General features: G+C 35.7%; 1 long non-coding RNA gene across 1 annotated transcript in view; it reads left to right on the top strand.

Moving 5' to 3' along the window:
* The window catches only part of LOC306640711, a 431,473-nt gene that overhangs the window by 259,720 nt on the left and 153,321 nt on the right, over positions 1-18,432 (top strand). Inside the window, exon 3 of the long non-coding RNA XR_013757870.1 lies at positions 60-143. This is a non-coding gene — a long non-coding RNA (uncharacterized lncRNA). The remainder of the gene's footprint in view (positions 1-59; positions 144-18,432) is intronic.

Genomic DNA, 18,432 nt, shown 5'->3' with positions numbered 1-18,432 from the left:
GCAGAAGTGGTACAGGACTCTTTTGAACAGTTTTCCATTTCCCTTTTCCCCTGTGACAGAGACAGGATACCAGTACCTGGTCCCTGAACAAGAACCATGTGGAGCAGAGTTTTCTTCTGGTTGACAAAGGACATGTGACAAGAGTAAGTAAAGAAATAAAGTTACTTTGGTGGTGGTGATGGTAGGGATGCTTATTTGTTGCCATAACATAACCTAGCACATTATGGATAACACAAATATTTTACATTTTTCTTCATATTGTCATCCATAGTAATATTTCTAGGCAATGTTTGGCATGCATATCTGCATAAAGGAGAGGTTATTTTATGCATTTTCAGAGTGGTATGATTTGAGATTTAGGGTATCAATTGAAGTGTTTTTTAAACATATTTCTGGTACTATATTTGTAATATGGTAAAACATCTGATTTTTTACATTAATCTGTAATATAATCACTATTCTGAGTGTAAATTCAATCTAACCAAATACTCTTCAATTTTCTTATACTTCTTTATATACATTTCTACCACCTGCAACTACTGCTAATTTTGTGTGATATCCCATATCAGACAATATCATGCTTTATTGCTTCGGAAAGAACTTCCAGACAATGTTAAAAAATAATGATGTCTTTGTCTTGTTCCTGATTTTAATGGGAATGGCTATAGTATTTCACTATTAAGTATGAAGTTGGCAGTTAGTTTAAAAGGTCTTTATCACATCAAGGAAGTAATCTTCCATTTTGTCATTTATGCATGTTTCCTTTCTTTTTACCCAGAAATGGGTATTATTTGTTATTTTTGTTATTTATTGAAATGATCATATGGTACTTGATATTAGTCAAGGATTATATTAACATTTTTTTTTTCAAAATGTAGTGAGATGATGCTAAATGGTAACTTGTCAGTATTTTCCCCCATGAATCCCTTTTACTATTAGGATGAAGTTAAAACTTGGTACTCCAGAAAAGGAGAATATAACTGCTGTCCATGGAAGGGCAAAAGGATATTAAAACAGTTGCTTTCAAATCAGAAGGGAAAATGGAAGCCCCCCCCCCTTTTTTTTTTTTCAAAGATGGGTTTATGGTAACAGAGATGGAGATAGTCTCTGCGGAATTAGAGAGAACACACACACACACACACACACACACACTGCAGAGATGCAATTCTTTCTTCTGTATGAACAAATGACTCTAAGTATAAAACCTCAAAGTCTTTTCTGATTTTTTCCAAAGGGTAATATGTCCCTAAATGACTTCTTATTCCTCAGTAAAAGCTAGAGTTTACAGCTTCTGAATGGTGACTACTAAGTGATTGCGGTATAGAGGCTGGAAGTTTTTAGGGGTTTTGAAACATTATTTGGATGTTCTGTATGTTTAAGAATGTACTCTTAAGTCTTTGACTACAAGAAACAAGTTCAACTAAAGTAATTTAATGAAAAAATGGAATTTGTTGGTTGTACTTTCACCCTTCTTGTGGTTTAATTTGGAGATCTAATAAATCACCCTAGTAGAACTAAATATCACTCCATCTCTCTTACTCTTTCTCCATTCTTTATCTGCTTTACTTTTCTCTACATGCTAACTATGTTTCTCAGGTATCTTGTTATCATGAAAGTGAAATCATGACCATTGCGATTTGAATGTGGACGCTTGGACAGGGAAGAACCTGTTGGTCTTGCTTAGACATTTTATTATTGTTGGCATCAATGTTTTATCTTGGATGCAGGATGCTGTTCTCAATGAAGGTCATTTGCCTTCCGTTTGATCATGAACGTGGGATTACATGATTATAATCAATGAATAGAGAGATGAAGAAATATTTCACTGAAGTAATAGATATGTGGTTACCAGGAAACTAGACAAAGTGTTTTTGACCTCTCAAAATAGCAGATATCTACAGCAACTAGAAAAGGGAAAATTGTGACCAAAATTGTTTGATAAAGCAAAAAAGCAAATAAAATATAGATTCAAAAGTGACTGGATTATCAGTTCAATAAAAATGATACGATCAGCTCATAGTCCACAGTTGAAAAGAAGTGAAAAATTAATGAAATGTCAATAAGATCAACATAGTTGGGATATGTTGCCTGAATGGCAATAATGGATGAAAGATTTAAGAAACAGAAGATAATGCAGCCTAGCCAATTCGTAGATTTCTGTGGCTAGACCTCAATTTGCAACTTATTTTTTATGCTATTAATAGAAAACAAATTATGCAATGAGGAAATAAGAGGATTTTCTGACTGAGACAGAAAGCATACATGGAATCTTAAGTGTTAATTGCAACCCTCTACATTCACATCTGTGACGAATCACAGACACCTTAGGCACCAGGAAAACATCCACAGAGTCATGGGCCATCAATTCTGTCTCACCAGCCTTCACCCTGAGATCTGTTCTTTAACAGTCACAGTTTAAAGAGACCATAAAAAAAAGTAAGTGGCTCATGGAAGATGGGTTAGAAATTCTATTCCTATGTTCTCTCAGTCTTCTATTTTATTCTGGCCTTTGCTATGGAGTCCAGATGTGTATATTTTAACCTTAAATTATCTCACTCTTCTGTACACTGTTCTCCTCTATTTTTCTTCCAGGATTTCATCAGCTATTTTGATGCATTTATAAGCAAACAGGAAGTAATTACAGGTCAACCATTGACTAGTAGGAAATAGAATCCAGTGGATTAATTCTGAAATGCACCCTATATGAATTCTACATAGCAGGATTTTGCCCAAGTTATCCACAATAGGATCAGCTTCCAACTCATCCTTTATATAGTCTTTCTTTCCTTTCTGACTGCACACATCCTAGTCCCTTACTTTCGTTCTCAAACTAAGCTACCTAGGAAAAAAACTCCATTGCATGCTTTGCTATTAAGGAAGGAAAATATAAAATAAAACAAGGGGCAGAGGTGATACAATTATGATTGGCATGAATGAATTCATGGAGTCTAGAAGTCAGAATATGCAGATTTACATGCTAAATTGAAAAACTAATAAAAATCCATGCTTTGTAAGTTATGATCTTGTTAGTAAAAAGATAGTTTCATTGTTTGGTGCAAATGGCCTAATGTTCAGAGATTACTAAGGAAAGGCAATCCTATTTATCTTCAACTTTATTATAAGGGACAATATTATAGTGCTTAGGGTCATATGAGAGCAAAACACTCAAGTTCTCTTGGCTTCAATGCCCTTATCTATAGAAAGTAAGAATAAGTATAGCATTCATATTACTTGGTTGTTAGAAGGACCAAATGAGGTAATGGCTACAAATAAGTACTATAATCCAAAATATGAATGCCAGTTTCCAATCCCTGGATAGAGGGAGAAACACATTAGTTTCTACTGAAAAGAGTTGAGGTATCTCTCTACAGAAATAAAATCAATGATTACAAGTTAGTTACAGTGGGTGGCTGCCCCTGCCAATTTAAGCATTTCTTGAGATAGCCTATTGCTTTTATGATTATTGTTTTTGCTTCTGATTCTATCAATACTATTATTAATTCTTTAATCAATGTGAGTCTTTTGTATATTCATACTTTGGCATCTAACTAGTCCCTGATCTAGGTACTCAGTAAATACTTGTTGAATGTGTAAACAAACGAATAGCTCACTGTGAAGTGAATGGTGAAACAATTATCATAAAGAAAGACCTGACAGCCTTTATGGTATGGGAAATGTTCCAGCAGCTAGTACTAGGGTATTATAATAAATACGAGGATTAATGCAGTGTACCTGAACTGAGAAGAGCAAACATCATGGCGTATCTCTATCACAGGTATAGACAAGATATCTCAAGTTTACTTGGAAGGAGTAAGTTTATTTTTCCATTATGATATATTATTACATTGAATAACAGATAAACACCAAATTTATATATATTCCTTATAGCATATTTTAAAAAGATAAAGAATATAACTCCAATGAAACTGTAATCACACTTTAGAAATATAAAATGTTCTGAAATAAAATGGGATGCAAGATGCCATAAAATAGCACTTAGCCACAAAGGCAATAGAAGCAAGCCTTGTCCAGTTATAGTGATCACATTACCCAGGAACTAAGGCAGGTTCAGGGCAAGATAAATAAGGCCATGCTAGAGAAGTAGATCTAAAAATTTCATCATCATCTTTAATTTTCTCTGGACAGCATAGAATTCTGTTTCCATTCAAATACCCTTATTTTTTAGTTATCTTAATAGAATTTATTATAAGTGAGAATACATTAAGAAAATAACATGGTTGTTGAAGTTTAAAGACTCAGTTATATCCCACTATAATGTGAAGAATAAACTTAGAGTCATGGTCTCAGTATTATTGATACTTAATTTTGGAGAAATCCTGATTAATCAAAGAACTACCAATGACTATACACAGGCTATTCTTAATTGACCAAAGGCAAAATAAGGGGAGATAGCAAAATGTGTAATAAAAAATTTGATGTCCAACTTCAAAGAAAGTTCTAGAGTGTAAGTTAACTTACAGCAGAATGTGTGAACATGGGTGCACTAAGGAAAGCATCAAACCATTTCAAACTAGTGTGTTCACTATGTGCTATGAATCAAAATGCTTTAAGTTCATCAGAATATTTGATAAAATGAGAAGACTTTTGAGCTGGAGATCATGTAGTAAGCGGAAATCTGAGTGATGTGAACGCACCATATGAAATATCTGATGAAAATGTGTCTTTGAGGAAAAAGTTCCCAAGATGAAACAATGGTGATTCTTATCAAGGACCAAGGATTCCAATGGGAATGGAGTGGAAAGAGAGCCAGGAAAAGAGCAGTAGAGGATTAGGTCAGAAATAAGAGGGGACAGACAGATTAGGTAGGGGCATAATCCTGGTGCAGAGAATGCTTTTTATTTGATTATGATAGTAAACCATTGAAGTGTTACAAGCAAAAGAATTATGTGATATCTAATTTTTTCTCCAGTCATTCTAGCTGTTATATGTAGCATAGATTATTGGGGCCGAGAATAGAATCAGGAGACAAGTTAAGAGTTCACTGCAATTGTACATTAGAATGATGATGTGACAGAGATAGTGCTGTGGAGGCAGAGGTGGGGCGGAATGGTCAATTTCTGATTCATTCTGAAGAACAACTGATGAATTTGTATATAATTTCATCTACTTCCAAGGCAAAGTTGGTCCTTTAAAGATATTTTTTTTTAATTCAATAAAACATGAGATGAGTTGAGTCCAGTAGAGCACACCTATAATCCCAGCAACTCAGGAGGCTTAGGCAAGAGGATCGCAGGTTCAAGGCCAGCCTCAGCAACTTGGTGAGACCCTGAGCAACTTAGTAAGAACCTGTCTTAAAAAATAAAATAAAATAAAATAAAATAAAATAAAATAAAATAAAATAAAATAAAATAAATAAGATGTGGCTGGAGATGTTACTCAGTGATTAAGTACCCCTGAGTTAAATCCCCAGTACAAAAAATGAGGTGAAAGGGAAAAGAGGAGTAAGTATCATTCTTGAGTTTATGTCTGAATAAATTGGAAAAAATTAAGAAAGAAGGAGAGCTGTTGGTACTATTTTAAATTCTATTTTAAATGTGATAACTTAATGACTTAGTTTTTCTGTTTCATATATGCCTAATGAGTTATCATAGAATAGTTCAACAAATAAACCCACATATTTAACATATTTACTTAGTGTCCAGTAGTACAAGACAGGAAAATAAGTCATTCTCCTGTTCTTATCTTTATATTGGCACATAACTATTTGTTTGGTGGGTTTAGAAGAAAAAGGCAACCTTGTGGTCTCAGTTCAGAGAAGTGTTTATTATCAAGAATTTGAAATTCTGATTAGATTATCTCTTAAAGGATATATAGTTTTTATAAAGGAAACTCTATTTCCTCAAAACTTGGAGTACTTAGTTTATTTAAATATATATCTGATATCAAAGGCACATTTTATCAGTTTCCTATTGATATATATTTACCACCAATTTACCATCTTAAAACAAAGATTTATTTTCTCACTCTTCTTGAGATCCAAAAGTCCAACATGGGCCTCTCTGGGATAAAATCTGTCATGAGGGCTGCTTTCCTTAGTGGAGGCTTTACAGGAGAATCTTTCCTTCCCTTCTCCACTTCCAGAGACTCAGGTTCCATGGCTCAGAATCTCCTTCCATTTTCAAGTCAATAATAGTAGTTGAGTCAAAAACCTCTCTCTTCCTGAATGGGTCACCCAGACAATGTATGATAATCTTCCAGGCATAAAGTTAGTTTATTAGCAACTTTAAGTTCATAGACCACTTTAATCCCCCCTCTTGTCATGTGGTACAACATATTCACAGGTTCCAGGGCCTAGGATGTGAACATCTTTGAGGTACTATTGTCCTTTATATTACACATACTTAATAACTAAGTTTTTTTTTTTTTTCAGGTTAATACTGTAGAAATAATGGAGGCAAATTTGAGGTTCAGTTATTGCTCTATTGACTCTTTCTGCCCATTTTTACCATATTGTGAGAAAATATGTCAAGAAAACTGTTACACTTTAGATATGAGGTGTCTCCCAAAAGCTCTTGTGTGAGACGATGCAGGAAAGTTGAGAGGTGAAATGACTGGGTTATGAGAGCCTTCAGCTAACCTGTGCATTAATCCACTTGAATGGATTAACTGGGCAGTAACTGTGGGCAGGTAAGTCATGGCTGGAGGAGATAGGTCACTGGGGACCTCCCTTGGAGATTTATATTTTGTCCTTTGAAGCTCTGTCTGTTTTCTGATTGCTATGTCCTGAGCTGTTTTCCACCATAATGTTCTGCCTTACTTTGGGCCCAGAGCAATGGACTTGGACATCTATGGACTCAGACCTCTGAAACTTTGAATCCCAATAAACATTTTCCCCTCTACATTGTTTTTTGTCAGTTCTTTTAGTCACAGCAATGAAGAATCAGACTAAAACAAAAACCATACCTACATTTTTGGCATTTATAAGCATTTCTTTAGTTTTACCAAGAACATAGTTAGTTAATAAAAACAAAATAAAATGTGTAGTTCAAAAAGATACTTAGAATGAATATGTGCTCAGAAATTCATTATCAGTGGTATTCCAAAAGTCAGGGTTGGTATAGGTTCTTAGTGGGTAAGATAATTTCCAATGGAATTTATAAAAATATAAGTCTGCTCTTACCTGTACCTCTTTTCTCTGATTTATATGTAAATTACTTGATAACACTTTTAATAAAGAGGATCCATACTCAGGGTCTATAGTCACTGAGAAAATAAAAAATAAATTAAATAATCCTTTTAGACATTTGTCAGACTTCCAGAACCACAAATCATTATTTGAGTTAATGTCTCTGAAATACTGAATAGCTAGTAAATCTCTTATCTGTAGAGATGTCACCCACAGGGAAGTTCTCCCTTTGACCTTCACCTCTCTAGGTCAGAGTAATTCCATCAACAATGTCTCTTCATAACACTTGGCAGATCATTATACTTATGTCAGTTGTAAGCAGTCCCTGGTTTGAGTGATTATTTGCTTGATGTCTTCACTGAGAGCAAAGATTGTACATGCCTGTCTCTTTGGCTGCTCTATATTCACTAGTGCCTCACACACTACCTTACCACTAGGTCCTCAATGATTATGGTGAATAAATAAATTCAATAGATTTAACACCTACAGATTTTTATATTAGTTAATTGATAGGTCCCTTATTTTATATTTAATGGCCCTTTGGGGATTTGGTAATAGTTACTTAAAAAATTCCTTTCAGGCTAAAATATTCATGGTCAAGTATATAAGTACAGGCCTAGATTAGCTAAATGCTATCTAAAAGTGGATCAGAAATTATTGAGACAAAAGATCTTGGCCCTACTGACCTACATACTTGGATCCCCTTGATGTGGGCCTTCAACTCAGCACATTGTTCCTCCCAAAACATCTTTACTGTCATAACTTACATTTGAATGTAATTGTAAATTGTAACTGACATTTATTGAATGTTTACTATGGGCCAGGCACTATCCTGGGGTCTTACCTTTAATTTCTGGCAACAGTCCTCTGATATAGGCATGATTATCTTCACTTTACATACGAGCCAACTGACATATTGAGAAGTTAAGTATTTACTCAAGGTTGTACACCTGAGGAATATTGCCTGAATCTGTATCTGCCCTGAGCTTGTTCCAGTGACTATGCTTTTAACCAGTACTATTTATTGACTATACAATAATGATTAAAGTAATGGAAAATATCTTTAATTCATACCCTCCAATGAACAACCACCAAATAATTATCCAGTGCTCAAAAATGAGAAGATATATATATAGATAGATATAGATATATAGATATAGACATAAATGAGACAATCTAAATTTCAAGTAGCCTTGACTTTTCTCCAGAGCAATAATACTTAAAGTGTGACCTCCAGACAAAATTATTGTCATGTGGAAATTCCTTAGACACAAAATTCTCTATCATACAGACCTACTGAATTAGAAACTCTGGAACTCTGGGTGTGATGACCAACCATCTGGGTTTTTAACAATCCCTCTGGATGATTCTGATACATGTGTAACTTTGGGATTCTCTGCTCTATTGCATGGTGGGCAAATGATGGCCTATGGGCCAAATATGGCATGCCAACTTTTATATATCCCTTATGAGCTGAGAATTCTTTCCACATTTATGAGGCCTTAAAAGAAATTAATATTTTATGAAGTGTAAAAACTGTTATGATACTCAAATTCCAACATCCATAAAGTTTTATTGAAACATAACAATACCCTTGCAACTATGTATTATGTATATTGACTTTCACACTAAAATAGCAGGGACCATGTGGCATGTCAGCATTAAGGTATTTGCTACTTGGCCCTTTTTCAGAATAACTTGATGACCTCTGACTTAATAGTATGCTGACTTTTATTTGGGAAATGGGGCTTCAGTGATTAAAATCACTTGTGATCCTTTATAAAAATACAAGTGCAGAAAGCTACCCCAGAACTACTGAATTCAAACCACCATGAATGAGACTTAGGAATATGTGTGATAACAAAGGAAAGAATAAATCACGAAGAGAGTTGAAGAGTTATAGAAATGGAATCCCCAATCAGAACTGGAAACCCCACTTTTAGGTACAGATTAGTTACACTATCTCAGGTATTTCTCACAGAAATTTTGGGCAAGAAATAATACTTGTTATTTCCTTCAGTTTACTGATAGAGAAGTGGAAGTTCAGAGATGTTAGGGATTTTGCTTAGTTACATAGTGGGTAGAGTTTGAAGCCTGGATTTGAATGTAGTCCTCAAAATCACAAAACCATTTCCTAAACCCCTTTTTTATAACTCTGTGCTCTTTTGGTCTAAGGGTATCTTTTTTGGGTCTCTTCTCACTCACACAACACACACACACACACACACACACACATACATATACACTTTTCTTCCTGGTTTCACTATATTTCAGGTGTCTGGTTCTCAGTTTTTAAAAACTTTCTACTGGGTTGGTTTACTTTTTCCTAGTTCAAAATTGTGGCTAGCTAGACAGGCCCTGATCTTACTTTTCTGTCTTTCAACTCATCTCTATTTGCCTGCAGTTTCCTGCAGATACACCTTGACCTTGTGCCTATGACAATAGAGAAACTATTGCTCTAATTTTAGTCTTGAAAGCAAAGGAACTGTCTTTTACAAGGCACTGGATTTCTACATCATGGATCATGCCCTCAGCTTATCATTAAACACATAGAATATATCAAGAAACCTATACTTCCATTCATAGGGAGGGTTATTTTCTATTTGGATCCCAATCAGAAATAAGATCAATCCTGCTGCAGAGAAATACAAAGCACTGCTCACAGGGCTATGGGAGAACTACTATGTAGAGACCACACAGGTCAGAGTAGCATGGCATCTCAGCCTTTATTGTAGAGCAGCACTTTAAAAAGCCCCTTGACCTCAAGTCTTGCAAAGGAGATTTCTAGCACTCTCTTATATATGAAGTCTCCTTTTCTTGGGCACTTGACTAAACTATAGTTCTCAGGCTTTGAGTGAGGTGTGCCATATAATTGAGTCCTGGACAATTAAACGACAGCAAAAGTTCAACTTCTAGGATTGACCTTTGGAAATCCTCATAGCCAATTCCTGTGCTTTCTTCATCTTCTACAACAGAGAAGACTCTAAAAACCTAAAGGAGGTAGACACCTAGCATAGTAGACCTTTGTTCTTTGGATATTTGGAGAATAAACCCCAACACACACACTAACAGCCTTCATTGGAATATGACAAGAGCAAGAAATAAGACTGTGCTAAGCAACTGGATGTAGAAATTTATGATTGCTTCCACTGTTTCCCTTGAATTCTACAATATCTAATATCAACTCTGAGAAATCACATTAGCTGAGGAAAATACAATGTAAAAGTAAATATCAGTGCCTGCATCAAGGAATTAACCAAGTATAGATGATGTGGCAGAAGGCCTGTTCCTGTTATAAAAACTTTTCATTTATTAACATGTTTAATCTACAAAGAACCATTCTATGGATGAGAAACATAGGGAGATTAAGAAAAATTTCCAATTACACAGTTACAAGAAAGCAGAGTTGAGATTAAAACTCTGGTCAGTTGGCATAGGAGTCTTTACTCTTGGTCCATATATAATACAAATATGTTATTTATACTTTTGTGTTCTTGAGATCATTCTGAGTTAAAAATTCTTTCCACAATTGTTGTTATAAAGTCTGTTGCATACAGTAAGATGGGTATTGTACTCAACAATTATAAGTCTTATATCACTGAATACCTTCTAAGAATGAGATTGTTCCCACAAAGGAATTGATAGTTTGATAGTTTTAGGATCAGGTCTCCAAAACTTGTCTGAGCTGCTCTTCTTACCCAAATCTTCAGATTCTAGAGCCTGTGTTCTCAAAAGCATGCTTTGCTGTCTCAGAACTGTGTAAATGCTGTCTTCCTTCTGCCTGGGCATCTGCCAGGTAGCTTTGTGAGTAGAATGATCTTAATACATGGGAAAGTGCTTTGTAAACCAGGAAACACTGAACACACATAATGCAGGATTATTAGCATTATTACTTAAGACAGAACAAACCATGACAACTCTCTTGCATGTACTTCCTTATTGTTCAGAAGGAGAGCTCAGAGGAAAAGTCTTGCCTGGGGAATTCAGTGCAATCTGACTGTACACTGTGCAGTTCATTTAGAAAACTGTAATTTGGCAGTTCCCTTCCTAAATTCTGTTCCCCAAGTAATTGGGTGATACCCACTTACATGCAGTGCAGCAGGATCACCTCTGCCTCATGCATCTGTGCCTCATTTCCTCACTTAATGCCTCCTCAGTTCCATTATTTATTTTCTTTAATATTACAGCAGTACAGCAAGATGAGTCACAGACTCTGCCATTCCCAATAGCGCTCTCCAAGGCCCATGAAACAGTCAGGTGATTTATGAGGACCTTTCTACCATAATTATACATAATCAGAGAAGCTTGCTTTTCATTGCCTTGGTCTCCAGATCAGGGGCTGGTTTCAGTTACAAGGTCAGTGAAGAAGTTGTGGAGATCCTTGACCTGGCACCTGGAGTGGAAACATTCTATAGGAAGATAGAGTCTACTGCAGGGGGACTGTAAGCACAGGGACTCAGGCTGTACCAGTGCTGTGCTGACTGAGGATGTCATACATCTGAAATAGTGGTTCTTAACCAGGAATCATTTTGTCCTCTAAAGGGTATTAGGCAGATGCCAGAAACATTTTTGTTAGTCACAACTCTTGTTTGGTTCTACTTGTATCTGGTGGATGGAAGCCAAGTGTGCTTTTCTGTTAAAAACAATTACTTATTTTACTCATAATTGATAAAATGTATATAATCATAACATAAATCTTGATGTTTTGATATCTGTGTGTATTTTGCACTGGCTAAATCAAATTAATTAACATATCCATCATTATTTTTGTTTACTTTTTTATAGTAAGAACATTTAAAATTTATTCCTTTTACCAATTTCAGAATATAGAGTACATTTTTATAATAGTCACCATGATGTGGGGTAGATCTCTTGAACTCATTCCTCCTAAGTGAACTTGTGTGTCCTTTGACAAATATCTCCCAAATTCTCACACCCCACCCTCAAGCCCAGCCCTTAGTAACCACTGCTTGTATGAGTTCAATGTTTTAAAATGCCACCTATACATGAGATCATGTAGCATTTGTCTTTCTATGCTGGTTCATTTCACTCAGTATAATGTCCTCCAAGTTCATCTAGGTGATCACAAATGACAAGGTTTCCTACTTTTTAAAGGCTAATTAGTCTTCTTTTGTTTATCTGCACCATAATTTCATTATGCATTAATCTACCAATGGGCACTGAGATTGCTTCCAGGTCTTGACTATTATGAAGAATTCAACAGTGAACTTTGACATGCAGGTATTTCTTGAACATACAGAATTACTTATAAGCTTTCTACATTGCACAGGACAGCCCTCCACAACAAAGAATTATCTTGCTCAATTCCAATCATGCACAGATTGAAAAATCCTGTTCTAAAGTCAGGAGAAGGAGCCTACTCAGACTTAGGCATCATGGGACCATAATGAGGGGAGTGATTAGGGTCTCTAAATTTTTGGCAACACAAGTGATTTTGTCTACCAAATGGAGCCTATTTTTAACATTATATTATATCATTTTAACTTAAAAAGAGAGTTTGTCGACTGAGGAAGAGACATTGACAAACAAATGCTAACCCAAATTCTAGGTCAGTCACTTAAAAAAGTCCTGAGATCTTAGTAAATGTTCTAAACCTCCTTGTACCTAAGTTTCAAGCTCTACACAATACAAATAATAACTTGCAAAGTAGCACTAGCATTCAATACATTGCTGAAGTTTCAAGTGTCATTCTCAGCTAAACTTTAAGTTCCTTTTTATCAGGGTAGCAATCTAGTATCCTGGACAATAGAGAAGGAGCAGGGTGCTGTGTGTGTGTGTGTGTGTGTGTGTGTGTGTGTGTGTGTGTGTGTGTGTGTGACTTTAAACCCATCATTTCAACTGAACGACAAGTCCTGAAATGGAATGGTTGCAGTGGGCATAGAGAGGAGTGAATGGAGACTACATTATCTCCTATGATCGAGACTTTTCCCAACAGAGATACTGGTCCTTTGTGATGTGTTTTCTCAGGGAAAATCAGGAAAATATCTAACTCTTTAGGAATACATTGCCCTAATTTTATGTTTGTGTCTGTGACACCATGCCCCTCTTGGCTCTCTGCTGACTTCTTTGACTATATTTTGCTTAATCGCCATTAAGAATTATTTTTAAATATTAGCGTGTTCCTGAGACTCTTCTAAATCTTCTGTGACTTTGTCTCTTTATTTTTTAAATTTTAATCTTTATTTTTAATTAGTGCATTATTGTTACGCATAATGGTGGAGTTCATTTTGACACAATTATACATGCATAGAATATAATTTACTCCATTTCAGGCACAGTATTTCCTCTTTCCCTCCTCTTCTCCCTCCTGGTTCCCTTACCTCTACTCTATTGGTCTTCCTTTTATTCATTTATTGTTTTTTAATTGGTTCTTTATACGTATGCATGAAGGTGAAATTCAACGTGGTATATCCATCTGTGTACATGGCATAATTTGGTCAATTTTATTCATCAGTTCTTTCCTTTCCCAATTCCTCTTCCCTCCATTTCTATCTCCTTCCTCTACTCCACTGATCTCCCTTCCATTTCCATGGTTTACTTTCCTTTATTTTGCTCTATCTCCTCATGTGATATAAAACATCCAACCCTTGACTTTCTGAATCTGACATATTCCACTTAGCATAATGTTTTTCAGTTCCATCCATTTACCAGCAAACATCATAACTTTATTCTTCTTTTTGGCTAAGTAAAATTCTATGTGCATATATACTACATTTTCTTTATTCATTCATCTGTTGGCAGGCACCTGGATTGATTCTATAACTTGACTATTGTGAAATTGCTCTGCTTTAAACATTGAAGTGCCTGTGTCACTAAAGTATGGTGAATAAAGTTCTTTTGTGAAGATACCAAGGAGTGGGATAGCTGGGTCATATGGTGGTTCCACTACTAGTCTTTTGAGAAATCTCCATATTTCTTTTCAGAGTACTTGTACTGGTTCGCATTCCCAACCACAGTGTATGAGTTTACCTTTTCCCCCACATCCTCTCCAGTATTTATTATTATTTGTATTCCTAATGGTTGTCATTCTAACTAGAGTGAGATAACATCTCTGTAGTTTTGGTTTACATTTCCCTAATTATTAGGGATATTGAACATTTTTCATATATTTGTTGGTTATTTATATTTATTCTTTGAGAAGCATCTGCTGTTTAGTTCATTGTCTCTTTATTAATTGGGTTATTTGTTTATTTGGTGTAAAGTTTTTTGAGGTTTTTTTTATATTTTAGATAATAATCCTTTGTCAGAAAATTATCCTGCAAAGATCTTGCGTTCTGTAGGCTCTCACTTCATCCTTTATTTTTTTTACTGGGCAGAAGTTTTTTTTAAATTTTATATCATCCCTCTTATTAATTCTTGTTTTCATTTCTTCAGTTTTAGGGTTCTAGTTAATGAAGTGTTTTTTTTTTTTTTTTTCTTTTCTAGCAGTTGCAAAGTTTCTAGTCCAATTCCTAGGTTTTTAATCTACCGTGAATTCACTTTTATGCAGGGTGAAAGATGGGGATCTAGTTTCATTCTTCTACATATGAACATCCAGTTTTCCTAGCACCATTTGTTTAAAAGTCTATATCTTCTCCAACCTATGTCTTTGGCACCTTTGTTGAGTGTCAGATGACTGTATCTATGTGGGTTTGTCTCTGTAACTTCTGTTGTACTGCATTGGTTTTCATGTCTGTTTTGATGCCAGCATTATGCTGTTTATGTTACTATACCCCTGCAGGATAATTTGAGATCAGGTATTGTGATGCCTTCCACATTGCTCTTCTTGTTCAGCACTGATTTGGCTATTCTGGGTCTTTTATTTTTCCAAATGAATTTTAGGACTGTTTTTTCTAGTTCTGTGAAGAATGCCATTGTTATTTGTTGGGGATTGCTTTGGATTTGCACAGCACTTTTGGCAGTATGTCCATTTGACAATATTAATTCTGCCTATCAAAGAACATAGAACGTCTTTCCATCTTCTAAGGTATTTTTTATTTTATTTTTTCAGAGTTCTATACTTTTCATTGTAGAGGTCCTTCATCTCCTTGGTTAGATTTATTCCCAAGTATTTTATTTTATTTTTTGAGGTTATATTAAATGGGATAGTTTTCCTGATTTCTTTCTCAGCAGTTTCATTATTAGAGAAGGAAGAGGAAAGCTACTGATTTCTGTGTATAATTCTCTCCCTTTCTCACTCATTCCTGATTAAGTCCCTCTCTGAGCTAGTTCATGTATATATAAGATCTCAAGATCTCAGCTTCCAATTATAGGAACAGTATCTCCAGAATTGTACTTCTAGCTCAGATATTATTTTAGGTCCTACTGAGTATCAGCTTTTCAAAGGGAGGCAGTATTGCATTGTGGTTAGAAAATATAGACTTGAAGATAACCAGAAATGTAGTAACACTTTGACACTTATCATAGGAAATGGAACAAATTGACCTCTATGAGCCTTCATCTATAAAGCAATAGGAATAATACCTATATCACAGGACTTGTGTGGGGATTAATATATGAAGGAACCATTAATGCTCTCGACATTTAGTTAGTCCACAATAGTTTTACTCAACATGGTTACTTGAAAGTTAACTGTCTGCATCTGTAAGATGCTTTTTCTGAGTTCTCATTTCCCAAAGGAGAAACCCTCCCTCTCTCTTAGCTTCCATATTGGAGAACTATAAATGCTAGCTCTGATTCTATTTTGGTCCTGGCCTTTCCTCTCTATTCTCTCTGCTCTTGCTGCAGTCCAGGCTTTTATCACTCCTTACCTGGGTCACTACAACAGCTTAATAGCATGTCTCGCTCCCTCCAAGTGCACCACTTCCATGAATCCACGCTAACAGTGTGACTCTTACTAGCTTCATTTCACTTTCAGAATAAAATTCAAAGTATTTGGACCACTAGATTTGTGGATTATCTCTGTTTTCCTCTTCAGATCCATCACCACCATTCCACCTGCTGAACTCCAATCTTAATATTTTTCTGCCTTTTAGGAACCCTTCTCCACCATCTTCAAAGAAAAAGCATTGCCTCTGCCTCTGTATTCCCATCCCACTCACTGTCATGTCTGTCTCAGCACTGATCACAGTCTTTTCTGCTATGTGTCTGGCTGAATGCATTGAGCTTACACCAAGAATTTAATCAACGTGTGTTTGTAAAATAAATCACTGATGAACGAATTTGTGTTCCAGGATTAAAGTCAGCACCTACTGGTATCCATGCCCTTGGTGCATAACTTTAGCACAATGTATTACTTATCTTTCCCTACTGTACTCTTCAAGGTAAGGGGAATATAATTATTTACTCATGTATGAGTAAGGCAGAGTAGGAAAATAAATCATACATACCTACATATATGCACACATTGATATATGCATAATGGTTCCCAGTATAAAATATAGCCAGAGTAGACGTTTGATAAATAGTTATTGGATTAAGTGAATTATCTTCCATATAGGCATTCTGAAACTTCATGGAGTTGTCATCAGGCAAGTAATTGTCCATAATTAAAACATCAATGGTACCTTCATATTCCTTAAAAAGTGGCTCAAATATAGGGAAAATATCAAATGCAGCTGAGGATCAGCCTCAGAGTTCTGTTTTATTTGGTCGTTGTTGTTCACATTTTGCAGCTAGACCAGACTGTGCTCAAACAGGGCCACTTAATAACTTTGTGAATACAGGCAGTCACTTCTAGTGGTCTCATCTATTAACTGGTGATATTAGCACTCATATCATGTGGCTTTATGTAATTCAGTTTCAGAGTCTCTTGACATCAGTACTATTGAAATTTTTGACTGTATAATTCCTTGTTGTGAGGGCACTGGCCAAAACATTGTAGGATGCTTAGCGACCAGTAAATGCCAGTAGCACACATCCATAAGGTATGACAGCTAATGTCTCCAAATATTGCTAGATGTCCCCTGGGAGATGGGTGGGGACTGATCACACCTGGTTGAGAGCCAAGTTACATTTTACAAGGTTTGCAATATGCCCAGTATATAGTAGATGTTTCTCTGCATCTCCTTCCCCTTCCTTTCCTTAATTGTGCTAACGAAATTCCATGTTTGTATCTGTTCAGAAAAAAAAAAAAATATGTCTAATAATGATCCTTTCCCTGTCAAAGTTTAACCTGAGATTGTGGCAGTACATTTTCCAGTCTTACATGGCTCTTCACAACAGTTTTACTTAGAAAAAAATTATCAGTGCAAAGTGATAGACTGAATTTTCCAGTGATGAAGCTGGGGCTCTAATAAGTGCTATTTGTGAAGAAAGAAAATATAAACGTTCTTTAGTTGGAGAGGCAAGAGAGATAAAAGAAAAGAAACTGCAAGACTGAAATAAATTGGAGGCTGTAGGTGTCATGGCAATGCAAGTTGAGGGATGATCGATTCCCCTAGATTCTGAGTGGCACATTCTGTGCACGGAGCATTGGCTGACGTCAATCGGATTAAGTGGCCTCCATGGGAGCACTGCATGCAAGATGAGTGTGGTGCAGGCCTCAGGATTTGTCATTGCCTTCAAACGAAGCTTCTTATTTCATAGTGAGAGGAAGGCAAGTCTGTGAATGAGCAACAAGAAGAGAAATGTTCTTGCTTACGGGAAAGCTCTTCTGGTTTGTACAATTGATGCAATTGCAGGTGAAATCTAAAAACACTTAACCTTTTTGTACATGCATTCATTCAGCCAAATGATGTACTTTTGCGGGGACCAAGGGTGTATAAGTTCCCTTCAGTCCATTTTATTAAGATATATGTGCAGGGAAAGCAGAAGGTCAGAGTTCATTAATAGATGTTTAACTTCTTCTAAATTAATCATTTAAGTGAAATAATCTGTCTGAAGGGTTTGACATAATAAATCCAATATAATTGTCAACCATTTTATTACCATGACTGCTGGTGCTACTTTCAGTTTTTACTATACATTATCCTTTATAGGTCATTTGAGGAAAGATTTCTAAAACTACAGGATGGATTAAGGTCCTTTCTCCTGTGATTCCATGGATATGGATATGTTATTCTAGTCCTAAGTTACCTTTTTCTGTTAAAATTATCTGTGTAGTTGTTTCTCTTTTAATGGAAGGTCCTCTTTGGATGTAGCATTTGATATCACTCATTTTTGAATCTCTAACATGAGCACATTACTTGGTTCACCTACGTGAACTTGCAGTTTTCCAGAGCTGTTTGGATCTAGGACTGAACTGGGAAAGTACATAAGCTAGTTGGTGAAGAGGAATGATTAATGCCCTTTTCTGGAAGCATAAGATATTTTTCTAACTCTCC

Source organism: Sciurus vulgaris (assembly GCF_902686455.1).
Source record: "Sciurus vulgaris genome assembly, chromosome: 11".
Classification (NCBI taxonomy): domain Eukaryota; kingdom Metazoa; phylum Chordata; class Mammalia; order Rodentia; family Sciuridae; genus Sciurus; species Sciurus vulgaris.
This window is presented reverse-complemented; position numbering and strand designations above follow the sequence as displayed.